The sequence below is a fragment of the Dreissena polymorpha genome, chromosome 2 (genome assembly GCF_020536995.1).
Source record: "Dreissena polymorpha isolate Duluth1 chromosome 2, UMN_Dpol_1.0, whole genome shotgun sequence".
In the NCBI taxonomy this organism is placed as follows: domain Eukaryota; kingdom Metazoa; phylum Mollusca; class Bivalvia; order Myida; family Dreissenidae; genus Dreissena; species Dreissena polymorpha.
In genome coordinates, this window is record NC_068356.1 from 64,483,252 (window position 1) to 64,499,928 (window position 16,677).

Sequence of the window (16,677 nt, forward strand, 5' to 3'; positions counted from 1 at the left end):
TAAGAAGATAAAGCTGATATCGCCGATGTTTAAAATTTCCTACCATATGTTGTAGATGTAGCAGTTTTAAACAAAGTCGCTCACAAGTTTAGCAAAATCTGCATTTTTCTAAATTCGTACCCTGCCTCGTACGGGTTGACCACTTGTGGGTTAGAAATGGAAACATCAACATGCCAGAATAAAGACAAGTATGTATCACTAATCTGCATCAAGTACAAACGTAAATAAGACATGTCCTCTAGCAAAATTAATTGGAAATATTCATAGCTCAATCCTATCAATGCCGCTATACGAGAAATTCTTTTTGTCAGACATGTCTACTTACATGTTAAACCCATCAGAAAATAGTGTTGAAACATCGTTTTATCGCAAGCCTTTCTCACTGTCACTGATACTAATATTAATGAGACATAGTGTCAACTAGTAAGCGAGATGTACAGTTCTTAGGACTACAGCGTAACAGGTCGTTATACGGGGAAACGTCTTGTCAGAAATTAGTACATTGAACGTTAAACAACGTCTTATACTGATCGTGACTAACTGTCACGTGCGTGTATAATTATATAGACGGCTTGTCACTCAGTAAGGGTGATATACACTATTTAGCTATCTAACGTTAGTAAGATAGGCAAGAACTCATGTCGGTCTTGTTTAAAGCCAAGTCCACCTGAAACGAGTGTTTTTCGGATAAAAACTGTTGTTTGAAATCGGTACCTAAATATCGTCGGAAATAAATGAAATAAATATTAATACTTCTTTCTATATATACAGTCCTACTCCTTGTTACGGGCACGAATATTTATCAGACGGCATGTAAACTACTAAGGGTGAAATACTGCACGTAGGTTCGTTTTTGACTTAGATCATGACAAGGAAAAAAACTCCAGTTTTACGAAAACTAGGACATTATAATAACGACAGAAATAAGATTAAACAGTTTTTTATTGCCACTCTAACTCTATGTCACTTGCGCGAGCATTGTTCTGTTTACCTAGTCAGGGTGATGCACAGCACTTAGAACTAAATCGAAAAATTGGTTGTTATTCGGGCAAAACTCGCTTGTCAGAAATTGGTATCCAAAGAACCGTCAGAAGTAAGCACTGAAACTTCGTTTTATCTCTTCCATGACTACCAACAAAATTGACGGCATGTCACCTAGTGCGTGTAATACACAATACTCAGGTCTCCAATAATATGCGGGAAAACCGGGTGAGTAAATCAAAATCGACAATTGGATTGTCCTAAAAATAAGACTCCATTAAATAAAAATGTATTGTTCGCATACTTTGATTTGCAAGTGAATCCCAAGAAAACCGCAACTCAAGTGGTTAGGAAATGCTTAGGTGTCATGGATAAATAATTTGAATGCAACTTTGCAGAAACAAAATCAACAACATAGTACACCATAATAAGTGTAATGCTTAATATATTGCGTCGATGTTTTCTCCCAGAAAACAAAAATGTTTTCATAAGATATGCTTTTGATTGATGAATATAATATGTCAAATACTACACCGACGTTTTGATGGTTATTTTGATATAGACGTTTTTATAAATCATGTAACCCCGGCGTGTTTAGTTTTAACTAATGGGAGTTATTAAATATTTAAACATAAAATTAGAAACCCATTCAAATACACTTAAACAAGATTCTAACGCAACACTTAAATTTGGGCATAATATATTGATTATTTATAAACAGATTGCTATAAAATTAAGAATATTGACAAACTAAGCATAGTTCAATATGCCCCTGAAAGTGTTCCCGAAGTAATCCACGATGAATTATCATAAAATAAGCAATATTAATTTAAAGAAAAATACACATGATGACGCAATCTAAAATTATAAAGTTTATCTCATTCAAACATCCACTAAGAAGGCAAACATTTCATGTTTATCTTCGTGAGTTATTTCAATTAATATTTTGATGAAAGATTCACACCTTTTACTATTCAATGACCTATAATATCAGATGAATGCCATGTTCGCCGTTTCCGAGTAAGGGTCCATTCAAGTTCCCATAGGCTGAATGATTTTAATGCCAATATGTACGATATGTTCTCCAACAACAATATGCGACATTTCAAGTGGAATTCTTTAACCGCTTTGAGGAAAGTGCCTTTGCGTGTTGGCCATATCTATCATACACGGATACACACACTGTCCCAAATACGGACTTATAGTATCAGTTAGTATGCCATTAATGTATGAATCAAAATATTACTTTTTGACACAGTAAGATGTATCTTTATTTCGCATTTCCTTTGTTTAGACATTTTCTTCTTGATTTTGTTTGAGTGTCAGTAGAACACGTTATTACGTTCTTACCCTGTCATGCGATATTATTGAAAAATAATTGGTAAACACTGAAATAACAATGTTCAACTTGTGCCTTAAACGTGCATCACAATAGTCATGTGTTGGCAATGTGAAGTGAGTATTAACATAACTAAATCATTAAATTTCAGAATTCAAAAAATGTGCAAGTAAGCATAAATGCGCAAGTGTTTTTAGCATTTTTTACTGATGTTTTGTTTATTAATGGAATGGTTTGGTTAAAGTTACAGCTCTTTCGATATGTTTAAAGACACTTAGGAATAATCGACATTTATTTTGAATCACTTCAGTATAAACACATTGAGCGTCAATTAAAAAAGTTTAAGGAAAAACACGAAATAGTTGCAAAATCGGTAACTGGTTCTTATTATATTACACACATTGCGCAAGTATTTTTCTGGAATGAGAATTGTGTTTTATGTTCTTATTACAATTTTATTTCATCTTGTATGTCTCATCGGTGTGCCTATGAAATATGAAAATACGAAAAATCGAACACGCCTAAAAAGGTCTTAGCTTGCTGATCACTTATAAATACTAAACCGATTACTCATTTAAAAATTAATATCCGATATCCCCGAAGAATTGTGAAATGTGGACCTTTCTTATCATTTTTTTCTCCGATTAACAGCACTAGTAATTATTTATACTGTTAAATTTTTATATTTTTTAATAAACAGTTAAACGCTGCATGTTTATAAAGGACTTGTGTATCACTAGTTTTAATGTCCGCTTAACGACTCTGAATCGCTATGAATAAGTGAGGCTGATTGAGATGTTTTGCATGTTTTCTTCTTTGATAAAGAATGCATTTTTTACCGAAAAATGTTTTATTTAAATAGAAACGTAAATCTTGGCGTTTATATACGCTCACCAGTTACGATACACACAATTATAAAGGGAGGTTATCAAATTACGTGAAAAACGTTCCAGTTGAGAGTTGCTTACCTTGAATAGTGCAACGACATGTTTACTAGTAAGCAACTAAGATAACGACGTACTTATACGTTTCGCTAAAAGGACTACAAGTACAAAGTATATACACTATATATTTTTTTTTAAACCATACATATAAAACATAAACACAAAAATATATTTCAGCAATGGTCAATTATTAGAATTTCGTCCCATGCATTATTTATATGTATTTTCGGTGAGCGATTAATCATCTCATTTAATTCACTTGAACCTTTGTTTAGAAAATAGAGGTTAACTGAATCGAAAGGAATTTTGTATAAGCATTTTAAGCGCGTTTTTATAAGTGGTTCCTGTTGTATAAGCAACGACTTAATCCAATAGATATGTTTCTGTTTCAGTAAAAGTTACGTTGATTTATACGACCAAATGTGTTTTTTACATTTATCTTCCGTACAAGTACTTTGCCTGACTTTAGTAGCGATATTGTAAATTGCGTTAATTGCAACACGATCATACACAAAGCAGTATATTTTAAAAAGGGATTTTCCACAGAATCCCTTTTAAAATGGCCTTTTTCAAGGATATTTCCTACAAATAAACCCATTTTTTTTGTAACTTTTTATAACAAAGTATACAAATGTTATGCTGGCAGTACAACCCTACAACAGAAAATGTTATGCTGGCGGTACAAACTCCCAAAGGTTCATCACATTCATTCCACTTAAAAAAAAACATGGAACGCTGGCGGTACAAACTCTCAAAATTTCATAATAACAAGATTTTTAAAGTAGAGTTTAAGCATTTGGGATGGTTGTACCGCCAGTGTATAGAATGAACCTTTGGGAGTTTGTACCGCCAGCGTAAAAGTTAAATGTTCAAACTCAGGTTCAATCTTTTCAACAGAAAAATTGAAAATGTTACGCTGGCGGTACAAACTCTCATAGGATCATAATCACAATTGAATACACCTGCGGTACAAACTCTCAGAGGATTCTTGAAAATATTACGCCGGCCGTACAAACTCTACAATGCCAGATAATTGTTTGAAAATGTTACGCCGGCGGTACAAACTTCCAATAATGCATAATCACATAGACAGATATTTCTTTGAAAATGTTACGCCAGCGGTACAAACTCCCTAAGGTTCATAACACACAGACGGATAATTCTTTGAAAATGTTACGCCGTAGGTACAAATTCCCTTAGTTCATAATCACACAGACAGTAATTCTTTGAAAATGTTACGCCGGCGGTACAAACTGCCTAAGGTTCATAATCACACAGACAGATAATTCTTTGAAAATGTTACGCCGGCGGTAAAAACTTCCTAAGGTTCATAATCACACAGACAGATATTTGAAAATGTTACGCTGGCGGTACAAACTCCCTAAGGTTTATAATCACACAGACAGATAATTCTTTGAAAATGTTACGCCGGCGGTACAAACTCCCTAAGGTTCATAATAACATAGACAGATAAATTCTTTGGAAATGTTACACCAGCCGTACAAACTTCCAGATATGCATAATCACACAGAAAAAATTACACTGAAAATTAATGGAAGGTAAACTACATTCAAATGTATAATTCTTTATTTATTTGTTTATTATAAAACATGTAATAATAAATACAAACACACACAAAGGTATACCATTATGTTCGCAATCCACCAGTCAGTAGGTCAGAAAATTGATGAAATAGTGTGAATGATTCAATATTTTTTTATGACTAACTAAAATTAATAATTTTTTTTATAAAAAATACATAACATTTTTTTCAACATGTGAAGTCATTTTAAAAATAAAATATTTCAATAAAACAATCTTTACATCAATTATAACCATTCAAAGTTCTTTAACAGACGCAATTGCTGCCATTTGTATTTTCATTACTAAACAATTCTGCCACAAGTTTAGTATGTATTGTAAAAACAAAACTTTATTGTTTCTCCTGACATACAAACATATTATAGAACATAAAACAAGAGATGTGTTTGTCAGAAACTGCGTTGATACATGTTTTTTTTTACCTTTGACCTTGAAGGATGACCTTGACCTTTCACCATGAGAAATGTGCAGCTCCATGAGATACACATGCATGCCAAATATCAAGTTGCTATGTGAAGGGGCATAGAAGTTATGAGCATTTATTGAAACCTAAACGCGAAACCTAAACGCAAAGTGTTACGGAAAGACGGACAGTCCGATCACTATATGCCCTCCTTCGGGGGCATAACAATTAAACATTAGCAATCACAAATTCACAAAATCTATTTTAACAAGGGCTGTTTGTAAAACATGCATGCCCCCCATATGGGCTGTCAGTTGTAGTGGCAGCCATAGTGTGAATTTGTTTTTGTCACTGTGACCTTGACCTAGTGATCTGAAAGTTATTAGGGGTTATCTGCCAGTCATGATCAATGAATCTATGAATTTTCATGATCCTAGGTGTAAGCATTCTTGAGTTATCATCCGGAAACCATTTAACTGTTTTGAGTCACCGTTACTTTGACCTTGTGACCTGAAAATTAATAGGGTCATCTGTGAGTCATGATCAATGTACCTATGAAGTTTTATGATCCTATGCATAAGCGTTCTTGAGTTATCATCCGGAAACCATTTTACTGTTTCGGGTCACCGTGACCTTGACATTTGACCTAGTGACCTGAAAATAAATAGGTGTCATCTGCGAGTCGTGATCAATGTACCTATGAAGTTTCATGATCCTAGGCATAAGAGTTCTTGAGTAATCATCCGAAACCATTTTACTATTTCGGGTCACCATGACCTTGACCTTTGACCTAGTGACCTGAAAATCAATAGCAGTCATCTGCGAGTCATGATCAATGTACCTATGAAGTTTCATGATCCTAGGCATAAGCCTTCTTGAGTTATCATCCGGTAACCATTTTACTATTTCGGGTCTCCGTGACCTTGACCTTTGACCTAGTGACCTCAAATCAATAGGGGTCATCTGTGAGTTATTATCAATGTACCTATGAAGTTTCATGATCCTAGGCCTAAGTGTTTTTGAGTTATCATCTGGAAACCATCTGGTGGACAGACGGACATACGGACGGACGGACCGACATGAGCAAAACAATATACCCCCTCTTCTTCGAAGGGGGGCATAATAAAGCATTTTTATGTGAAGACAAGTTCATACAAAGCATTTCTAAACCGAAATCGAAAATTGGTAGAAAAATGCACATGAACAAATGTACAGTTACACTAGCTTATAAAGGACATCTCACACAATACTTTCGGGGGATTATAAAGACAACTGGCGAAATAAGGAACATTTGACTGGATACAAATTGTTAAACACTACACCTAAATAATAGTGTCTTATTTTTGCCCACCAGAGACGTATATTTGCTTAAACAAATTCAATTGACTGATCCAATTTCACCATAAAATGAAACTCTGGGTTGGAATAAACCCACGTGTTCTAGTAAAGATTGACGCAGAAGTTCTTGCAATAACCTTAAAATAAACAAAATATATCCTTCAAAAAGGCAGCAGAACACATACAAAATGAGAAACAAGATGTGCATATACTGCATAAATGAAGTACATGTATACAGGTCCATCAAGATTTTTATCCACAGATGTTTCTTCCTTTCTTCATCTGAAATCATGACCAGTCGCGATCTGCACAGTGTTGTGTCTAATATAAAACAAACCACATATCAATGCCAAACAAAAACAAGAGCTTTCTCCATCAGACATATGCCCCCAAAAAACGCTTTTTCAAAACCTAAAGGCAGATTTTGAAACCTAAAAGCGGACCTTAAGTTTAATGTCAAGGTCAAAGGGGTCAAAATTTGTGTGCGTATGGAAAGGTCTTGTCCATATACAAATGCATACCAATTATAAAGGTTACATCTGAAGCGACATAGAAGTTATGAGCATTTTTCGAAACAATTAAGTGATATTATGGGCATTTTTCACTGTTGAATTGAGCTGAAAAGAACTAACAGGTCAAACGAGTTACTTAAAATGAGGTTACTGACCAAATATCTGCAACTCATCTTGCTACCAGTTGTTCATAAAAATATATTTTATATTCGATATCTTACGTGACTCACCCAGTCCTCTAACCCATCCGTAAAACAAAATTGTGTCTTTGTGTCGTATGAACGAATCTGCACTAAAACTAAATTTAGGTACACATCGTACAAGCATGATCAGTTGTCAAACGAAAGTACAGTTTATATTCAATTTAATTCAAATGCATTATTTTTCTCTTTCAGGGATATTGTTTTAGCATGTTGATGCTGCATTAACAAATCTAAGAATATATGAAGTGAAAACACCAAAAATAAACAACGGTTGCGATAGACACCTATAAACTGTTAGATGCCCATAATATCACTTTAACGCAAGTGTGACGGACATACATATGGACGGACGGACAGTGCGATCACTATATGCCGTCCTGTAACGTACTGAAAATCAAGCTGTAGAATAATTTATTTTAATGTTAAATGCCTAATAGGCTACTCAACAATACTTCAAACAAAATGCATTTTAAAACCTTGAAAAGCTATAACGTGAGAATACAAGAAATGTTAAAAAAACATATATAGGCTTAATTAATGCTTTAATATCTGTAGAACACTAGTTTCAGTATCGAGTTAATTTTGCGAGAACATATCATTCAAGTTGTGTTCCTTGAAGGCATGGGAATTCCGTTTTTAAATAAATGGATGAAAGTTAACCTGAACCTTGTCTTCCACTAGATTAAGGCAACAGAAAGAGCGACACATGATTGAAAATATTTGTGCCAAGTTTAATAAAATTCACTCAATACATGACTAAGTTATGCTCTGGGCACAAACAGGATGCAACATTGTACCATATATAGACATTTGACCTAAAATATTGACCTTGACCTTGGAGGTAGGGAACTGGTATTTAAGCATACACAGTCTAATGATGAGGATCTTTTGTACCAAGTTTAATGAAATTCGCTTTATAAATGACAAACTTATGCTCCTTGGGAAAGATGGACGGTCGTGATTCCCATATCCCATTTACTCCAGGACTCTGGGGGTTACTGGTTCGAGCCCTGATGGGGGCTACTTTTTTTAAATTTTATTTTTGATTTTTTACTTGAGCTTTTTAGATCCAGTGTTTGCATAAATATAAAGCACTTAAAGAAAAACTTCAAAAACATGTCAAAATCTGTGAAAAGGCCCCTTTAATATTAATCAGTTTTAATACTATTATTACTTATTTCTTATTAAAACCAATAATTTTCTACAGATGGGTTTGAGAAGGATAAGTAGAAACATATTTTTTTATGAAATAATGTTCATAATTATTTAATTGTCACATTTTTACTGTAAAAAACATACTTAAACTTAAACTTGGTTTTTCTGATCCTGTCAAATTCAAACTAAATACATAACAAATGAATTTCAACTCTATAACGAATGTAAAAAGATAACTTTAATGATATTTTCAAGATTTATGATAATAATAAATATCATATATATTTACTCTTCGTTTTGGCAACCCGGAGGTCAGAAGCTTCGTCTCAAGTTTTCCGCTTTTTTTATCTGTACCTAGAATTATACAAATTACACCTCAATATTGTGTTTTATTATTATACATGTATCTCATACTGTTTTACAAATTACATATTGTAAGGGTCCATCAGCCCATGTTTGAAAGCAAATATCCAAGCTCTTGGCATTGTGGTTTCAGGGAAGAAGTTTTTACAATATACATATAGGAAAACATATTTGCCTTCAGGGTTGGGGCCAATTTTGACCCTTAGGGGCATAATTTGAACAGTATTGGTAGAGGTATTCCAGACGATGTTTAATGCCAAATATCAAAGCTTTAGATTTAATATTTAAGAGAAGTTTTTTTTAAACATTTCACTATATAACATTTGTCCCCCGGTATAGGGCAAATTCCGACTCAAGAGGCATAATTTTAACATTCTTGTTTACTGTTTAGGTTCATCAGATGATGTTTCATGCCAAATATTAAAGCTCTAAGCTCTAGATGTTACTATATACATATAAGGAACACTATCCGTTTCTATGGTAATATAAGCTATGCAAGGAAAATTCCTGCCAAGTTTCATTAAGATTAGCCGAGTGGTTGATTAAGATTTACAAACTCAACATGTATATTCTAAGAGTATATACCATATACTAGAAATACAAAATGGATGATTATCAAATCAGTTGGGGGGGGGGGGAATTTATACTCTGAAATGTGAAGAATGGGGCTGAATATCTCCCAATATTTAGGCAAAAACGAGCACTGTTACATATCTGACGCACGGCAAGGACAAATACCAGTCACAATAGCTCACCCTGAGCACAGTGAGCTCTGGTTAGCTAACAATATATGACCTTATTGTAGAAAAAGCTCACCAATGGCTGTCGGTTTTCCTTTTCAATCAGTTCACGAACTTCAGGAACCATTCCTTGTCCTGGTGGAAAGGACTGCCTTATAGGTTGTCTTGGAAGCAGTGTTAAAATTCTAGCCACTTTTGTGTACTATCCTGCTTTTTGAAAATTAGTTTCAGAGCTTTAATTTGTTTAACATTTTTATCTATTTCCATTTTACTAAAATTTGGCTTCAATATTTTTGGCTTTCCACTTGGAGCTTTATTAAAAAAGTTCCCATTAAGTGCTGACCATGGCTTAGATTGAATCCCTTTATAAAATACATTTACACCACCGTCCACAGAAACAAGTTTAAAGTGCACTGGTTGGGTGATGTGGTCAACTTTGTTCAAATCACCCTCAATCCATGACTTTACATCAAATAATTGTGTGATACGCTCTGCATTTTTCAAAACGTTTAAAAGCAATCAAAATATTCAGGTTGGGTGGCCATATGGCAATCAGTGCCGGATGGACGCTTTTTACCTGGCACATTTTTTGGGGAAAATATATATGATTTTGTTGGGAGTGCTGATGGCCGTCACCCGGAGTCAGCACTCATATACAATTTATTTGTGCAGTTAGTTATTTGCAGTTAGTTTGGGCTTGCCATGTTCGCAGGTGGCCCTTGCTGCTTGGAGTCGAGACATTATATGCCAGAACCATTTTTTATGTTTTTATGTTATAAGGTCCTTTAATAAAAAGTAAAAATTTAGTTGAGTTTATAATTACTGTGTGAAAAGGGTTATTCATCGGAGTTTTCATATAGGCTTGCCCATGTAATGCTAGGTGGCAGTTTGGGTTTAGTTCTTGGCCTCTACAATAATATGGTCTATTACTAAATAATAGACCTGTTTATTGTTGGGCCACTGCTGGGCTGGTTTTTCAGTTTTCTTATTGTTGGTGTTTTTTAACCGAAGTAGCGAATTTTACAGATTTAAAATTTCTTTCTCATTGTTATCTACACAAACAAAAGGTTGTAAATTTGCTCCCCTCCCACCCAACCCATGTAGTTTGTTTTTACACAGTGTTGTTCTGTCACACTTTACTGCGTCCGTTATATATTTAAAAATTTGGTCAGGCTTAGGGTAAATATAGATTTATTTTAAGTTTTATTTGCCTGTCCACATTAATTTTAATACCATGAGGGGAAACTGATTGTTTTCCGTACTAGATTTGGTTTTAGGATATTACATATTCTGCTGGTTTGAGTTGCGTTTTTCAGTTTGCCGTGTAGACGCAGAGTACCAAACGTCGGATACAGGTCGGTCACGACTCCACTTCCGATGGGGCAGTTCGGACACCTCGGGTTCGTCGACAGTCGCTTGAAGTTAACAGTTCCTTGGCAATCAGTGCCGGATGGACGCTTTTTACCTGGCACATTTTTTGGGGAAAATATATATGATTTTGTTGGGAGTGCTGATGGCCGTCACCCGGAGTCAGCACTCATATACAATTTATTTGTGCAGTTAGTTATTTGCAGTTAGTTTGGGCTTGCCATGTTCGCAGGTGGCCCTTGCTGCTTGGAGTCGAGACATTATATGCCAGAACCATTTTTTATGTTTTTATGTTATAAGGTCCTTTAATAAAAAGTAAAAATTTAGTTGAGTTTATAATTACTGTGTGAAAAGGGTTATTCATCGGAGTTTTCATATAGGCTTGCCCATGTAATGCTAGGTGGCAGTTTGGGTTTAGTTCTTGGCCTCTACAATAATCAGCATCTTTAGTATTTAACAGCTTGGAAACCTCACTAAATTTTGCATCAATGTCTTCACGCGTGTCGCCAACAATAAGGAAGGACATATGAACCTGAAATATAATATATGATTATCAAATCCGACAAATCAAATACCTTCAGTCAATAAAGTCGACAATGGCTGAACAAGATAAATGCCTTTCATATCATAATTTGATTTTAAAAAATGCATAAACTACAAGATGGAAAAATACTAAACAAAACTATTCATTTAATAATAAAATATAAATAATTTATATGTTAAGGCTTCACAAATGTTACCTGAAATAAAAGCCAAAAAGATGCAATTCTATAATTTTGAAAACAAACATTGCAGGATTCAAAACTATCATGTTTTTAGTGATATATGATACACAGTAGTTGGCAACAATAACATGTCTAGTCACATAGTACACTTTTAAAGTTAATTAGTTATAGTAACTATCATTTCCCTGATAGATACATGCTTTTACGATCCCTATCGATTCCCTGAGTAGACGTGTTTCCACGACGTTATCGATTACCTGATAAATAAGCATTTCTACTAAATCATGCTACAGAGGTTGAATAATTGTAAGTAGTGCACATAAATATTCAAATAATCAAGTTAATGAAAATGAAATTATTTGAAAACTCATCCTTAAGAAAGACTGTCGTAAAACAGACACTGTGATCTTTGAAATCAACACTCACCTCATGGAAAACCTGTTCTTCCACTAACAATTCCAGAAATGCAAATACATAACGGTTCTTATTTTCCCTCCAACAGTTGTCTGCTTGGATAAACAAATTTGGAGGCAGGAAGTTGTTCTGGAATAAAAACATCCACAAAATTATTGCACAATAATGTTGTTCTCTAGAGTAAACAACAAGTAAAACTACAACATAGGGAAAACAATAAAAGTAAAATGGTCAGTGTTTATATCACATGATCATACACAAATATAGCTAGTCTGGCGAAAATGTGTTATCATACTAATGCTTTTTGCATGATTCGTATTCTGATGTAATCTATCCAAAACAACCTAAGCAAGAATTTATGATCCTCTATACAAATTCATAAAACCAGGGGTCTCACTCTGGTTTGGGGGAACACTGAGGCGGGCGAAATCAGGCATCATTTTCCATAGGAGAATTTCAACCAAAACATAAGAAACAATAAAATATTTGTTTTAATCACTTAATTTGTCCTTTTTACTACAATCTATTAACAGTTAACACTTATCTATCAATTCTATTTAGTTTGAAACATTTTAAACTTGAACTTGACAATTCTGGGTCTAGGGCATTCAATTGTCTTGCGTTTTTACGGATTTTTTTATCTGAAATGGGGGAACTATATACTTTTTTGCTGGGGAAATATGGCCTTATTTAAACCCCAAAAACCAGAGATTGAGACCCCTGAAAACACTGACTGTACTATCACCATCTTTACCAAAAAAAGCAATCATGTGGTAGTTCACGAGTGTCAAGGGCTTTGGTTATTTTCAGAAATGTAGGTGCTTGAATGGCCTGCTTACAATTTTTTGTCTTCCAAGTATAATTATGTAAGAAATCATGTACACAAACATTACTCACATTTGCCTTCGCTTGACGTAGTAGCTCTTTAAGTATGATGTTGATTGTCAAGTTGGGATCATGAGGATATTCATTAATGTCCACATAGGCATGAAACCCTCCATGCCCGTGACTTAGCACTCCAGTGACATGAGTATGCAGAAGATCCACTGCATGCAGATTCTGTATTTTTTCACATAACAGTTACAAAATCTTGCACAATACATCATTTAAATTTGGAAATCAAAAACAAACAAAATACTGAATCTTGTTTGTGTATTTCGTATCCTAAAACTTAACAAGCATATTTGATTAATTGTTATCACCTGCCAAATAAAAAGCCTTTAGTTTCAATCAAACTCATAATTCTTGAGCTGAACTTAACAAAATTGGCTAGCGTACCACCACAATATGATACTAAGTAAGAACTTTTTACCATTTTTTATGTTTTTTTAAGCGCCGCAAGTGTCCTAGAGACAACTTTAAATATAAAGTAATAACTTTTGCATAAATAGTTGAATGGCAAGATATGTATTTTAGGAACTCATTAAATAAATGCTTTTTAATGTATATATAGAATATTATGTAACTGTCGGATAGAGATCAAGTTTATCCTGCGAGGATGAGAAACATGTAGTGCTAGACTTTCAGAGCGCTACAAAAATTTTGAGCCGAGCATGATAAACTTGATCTCTTTCCAACACCCACATAATATTCTATTTATCCCATTATTTTGTGGTGTTTATCGTTCAAAAAGAGTAAAAATACTTAAATATAAAAATAAAGCTGGTGTCCCAATTTTGCTTGAAGTATTTGTTTACTTCACACATAATCATTTGCTATGACATCACATTGAAATATATATACTTCCAAAAATAAAGATTGGAAACCATAGTCTAAAAATATTTATAGTTTACAGCTCATATTCATACGATCACTTGTTATACTATTGGTTTTCGTTTGGTAATAGGATAAACATTTATTTCAGAAAAAAATATACCATTCAAACTGTTATATGCCCCTTTTATGGGTAACATTCTGTAAGGAAAATTGCATGCTTAAGACACACAGAGTAAGACACACAGAGGTGTGAGCTAAAATTTTAAAAGAACTTCACAAAATATTTTTCATTCTTTTCAAACAAAAGTTTACAGAGTTATCAGCCTATTAATCATATTAATGGCTTCATGGTTACAGTAACATTAAAAAATTGTACAATAAAACATTATTTTGTATTTTTAGCTCTACTGGCCATAGGCCAGAAGAGCTTATGGGATGGTATGGTTTCTGTCTGTGTGTGTGCGTGTTAGACTTTCTTGTTTATCCGATAAAGTCCACATTTTTCATCCGATTCTTTTCAAACTTGTCCAGTGTGTTGATATTAATGAGGACTCGAACCCTATTGAAAATGGACTACATCAGAGTAAAAAGTCCAGAATTATCTCCCCTTGAATTTGAGAAAATTGTGAAATAATGCTTGTTTACGCAATGAAGTCCACAGTTTTCATCCAATCATTTCCCGACTTTCACAGTGTCTTTATCTGAATGATGAGTCAAACCCTATTGAACATGAGCAATATTTGAGTTATAAGTCCAGAATAATCTCCCCTTGAATTTGAGAAAAAAATGAAAATCTTTAACATTTTGCCATAACGTTTGCAATATTGAAGATAGCAACTACATATTTGGCATGCACGTGTATCTCATGGATCTGCACATTTTGAGTGGTGAAAGCTCAAGGTCAAGGTCATCCTTCAAGGTCAAAGGTAAAAAAAATCAAAGCGGCGCAGAAGGGGACATAGTGTTTCCGACAAACACATTTCTTGTTTGTTTAAATATGAAGTTCTATCCTTTTGAAACTTCAACAGATGTTTTATATCATCAAGGGCCAGAACCCCATTGAGAGTGAAGAAAATTTGTCCAACTTATTGTTGAAAAAGGAGCCATTTGAAGTTTAAATTTTACGTTTCTTTTTATTTATGCGATGAATTTCCCATTTTGGGTCTGTTTGTTTAAAACTTACTCAGATTGTTCATACTATCAAGGGCTTGAGCCCTATTGATTCCAGCCAGTAGAGCGATTCAGGCCCTCATGGGCCTCTTGTTTCTTACAAGCTTTGATCATTATGTGCCTTTATATTGTTGAAAGCTGTCAATTATCTGGAGAAAAGGTGTAGTAGCTACCTGTAGAACATAAGATTAGATATGTTGATATTTTCATAGGCTGATGATTTCAATTTCTGAACTTTGAACAAGAACAACACATGTTTATAAATAATTTATTAAAGAAAATGGGAGCAGAATTAAACAGTATTGCCAGTAAACTAATTGAAATGAGTTGGATAAAAAAGGACAATTTCATTGTGTAAATATCCAGATTTAAAGATGCATTTGTATTTGTATTGAAATGTTAACTACGTGTGGTTCAACCAGGGATTTTTATCTGATTTTGGGGAAAGGGCCTGGCCTTTTTTGAGGGGAAATAAATCGCGCGAAACGCCGGATTTTGTAAGAAAAAATCACACGAAACGCCTGATTATGGGGGAAAATAAGTTCAGTCTTAAATAATCAATTAAGCATATTTTACTGTTTTTAAAACAAATTCAAGGAAACAGAATATTTAATAATGCAATATTATTCTATTTTCTACACTGGATCAGGTTAACTAATATATTTAAATGTTAAAAAAAAATAAAGTTCAGTCAACCGAAACAGAATCAGAGAACAATATGCCAAGTAGTGATGATTCCTTCACTGGTATGCTTTATAATTTCAGGGCTTTTTTTCGCAACTTTGGAAACATGTACTTTACCCTTTAAAATTGAGAATTCCAGTGTCAATTTACCCCAAATTGGGAAAATATTAGTAAAACTTAATGAATTGATGGATAAATTGTTTTTGATAAATGATTTAATTGGTAATTTCAACATGTAAGTCCTTTATATACACTGGAAGTCTTATATTTTCTAAACTTTTTCAAATCAACCTATTGGGATATTTTGTGTGGGGGATTTGGGAAAAAATAAGTTTTGCTATTGATAATATTGCTAATAGTGGCTATAAAATCAGCTGAAAAAAACCTGAATTCTTTTATTGACACTGAATTATTTATTTTTAAAAATTTTCAATTTACAAACAAAGGAACTGCTAAATGAACTTAATTTTTTTTTTGCAAGAATAAAGCATATGTTTTATGGTGACCCATGTTTTAACCACTTGTGTCATTGCAGATAGTTTTAAATTTATAAAGAAGTGTGCTTCAAAATTGCTTTATTTTAACAGTTTGTATTCATACCGTCCATGATGTTGTGCTGGATTTTTTAAACACATAAATAAATGCAAAAAACCCCACACAGTTGCATTGAAAAAATATTTTGTCTGCTCCATTAGGATACAAAAAAATTGAATATTTGTCCTCAAAAATAAAAATATCGAGCGAAATAAACAAGCATGAATGAATGGTGTGAGTGGGCGTAAAGGAAATGGGTATTCATTCTATAGTTTGTTAAACAGAGTTTTTAACTGATGTGCCAACCTTTCTTTGGATGATGGAGTTGAGACGTTGATAAAGGCTTGTGATTCTTCTACGAAAGGTACCAGTAATAATATAGATTTTGCATTGTAGCACTATATTTTTTTTATATAATTCTTTTAATTAAAGAAAATCTGATTTCCAAATCAGTCCAGCCCAAAAACCACCGTTGTTTAAAAGAAA

The 16,677-nt window shown here is 33.7% G+C and overlaps 1 protein-coding gene across 2 annotated transcripts in view; it reads right to left on the bottom strand.

Moving 5' to 3' along the window:
- Positions 1-16,677, bottom strand: part of LOC127867342 (uncharacterized) — a 442,512-nt gene that overhangs the window by 367,465 nt on the left and 58,370 nt on the right. The gene's annotated exons all lie outside the window — the stretch shown is intronic.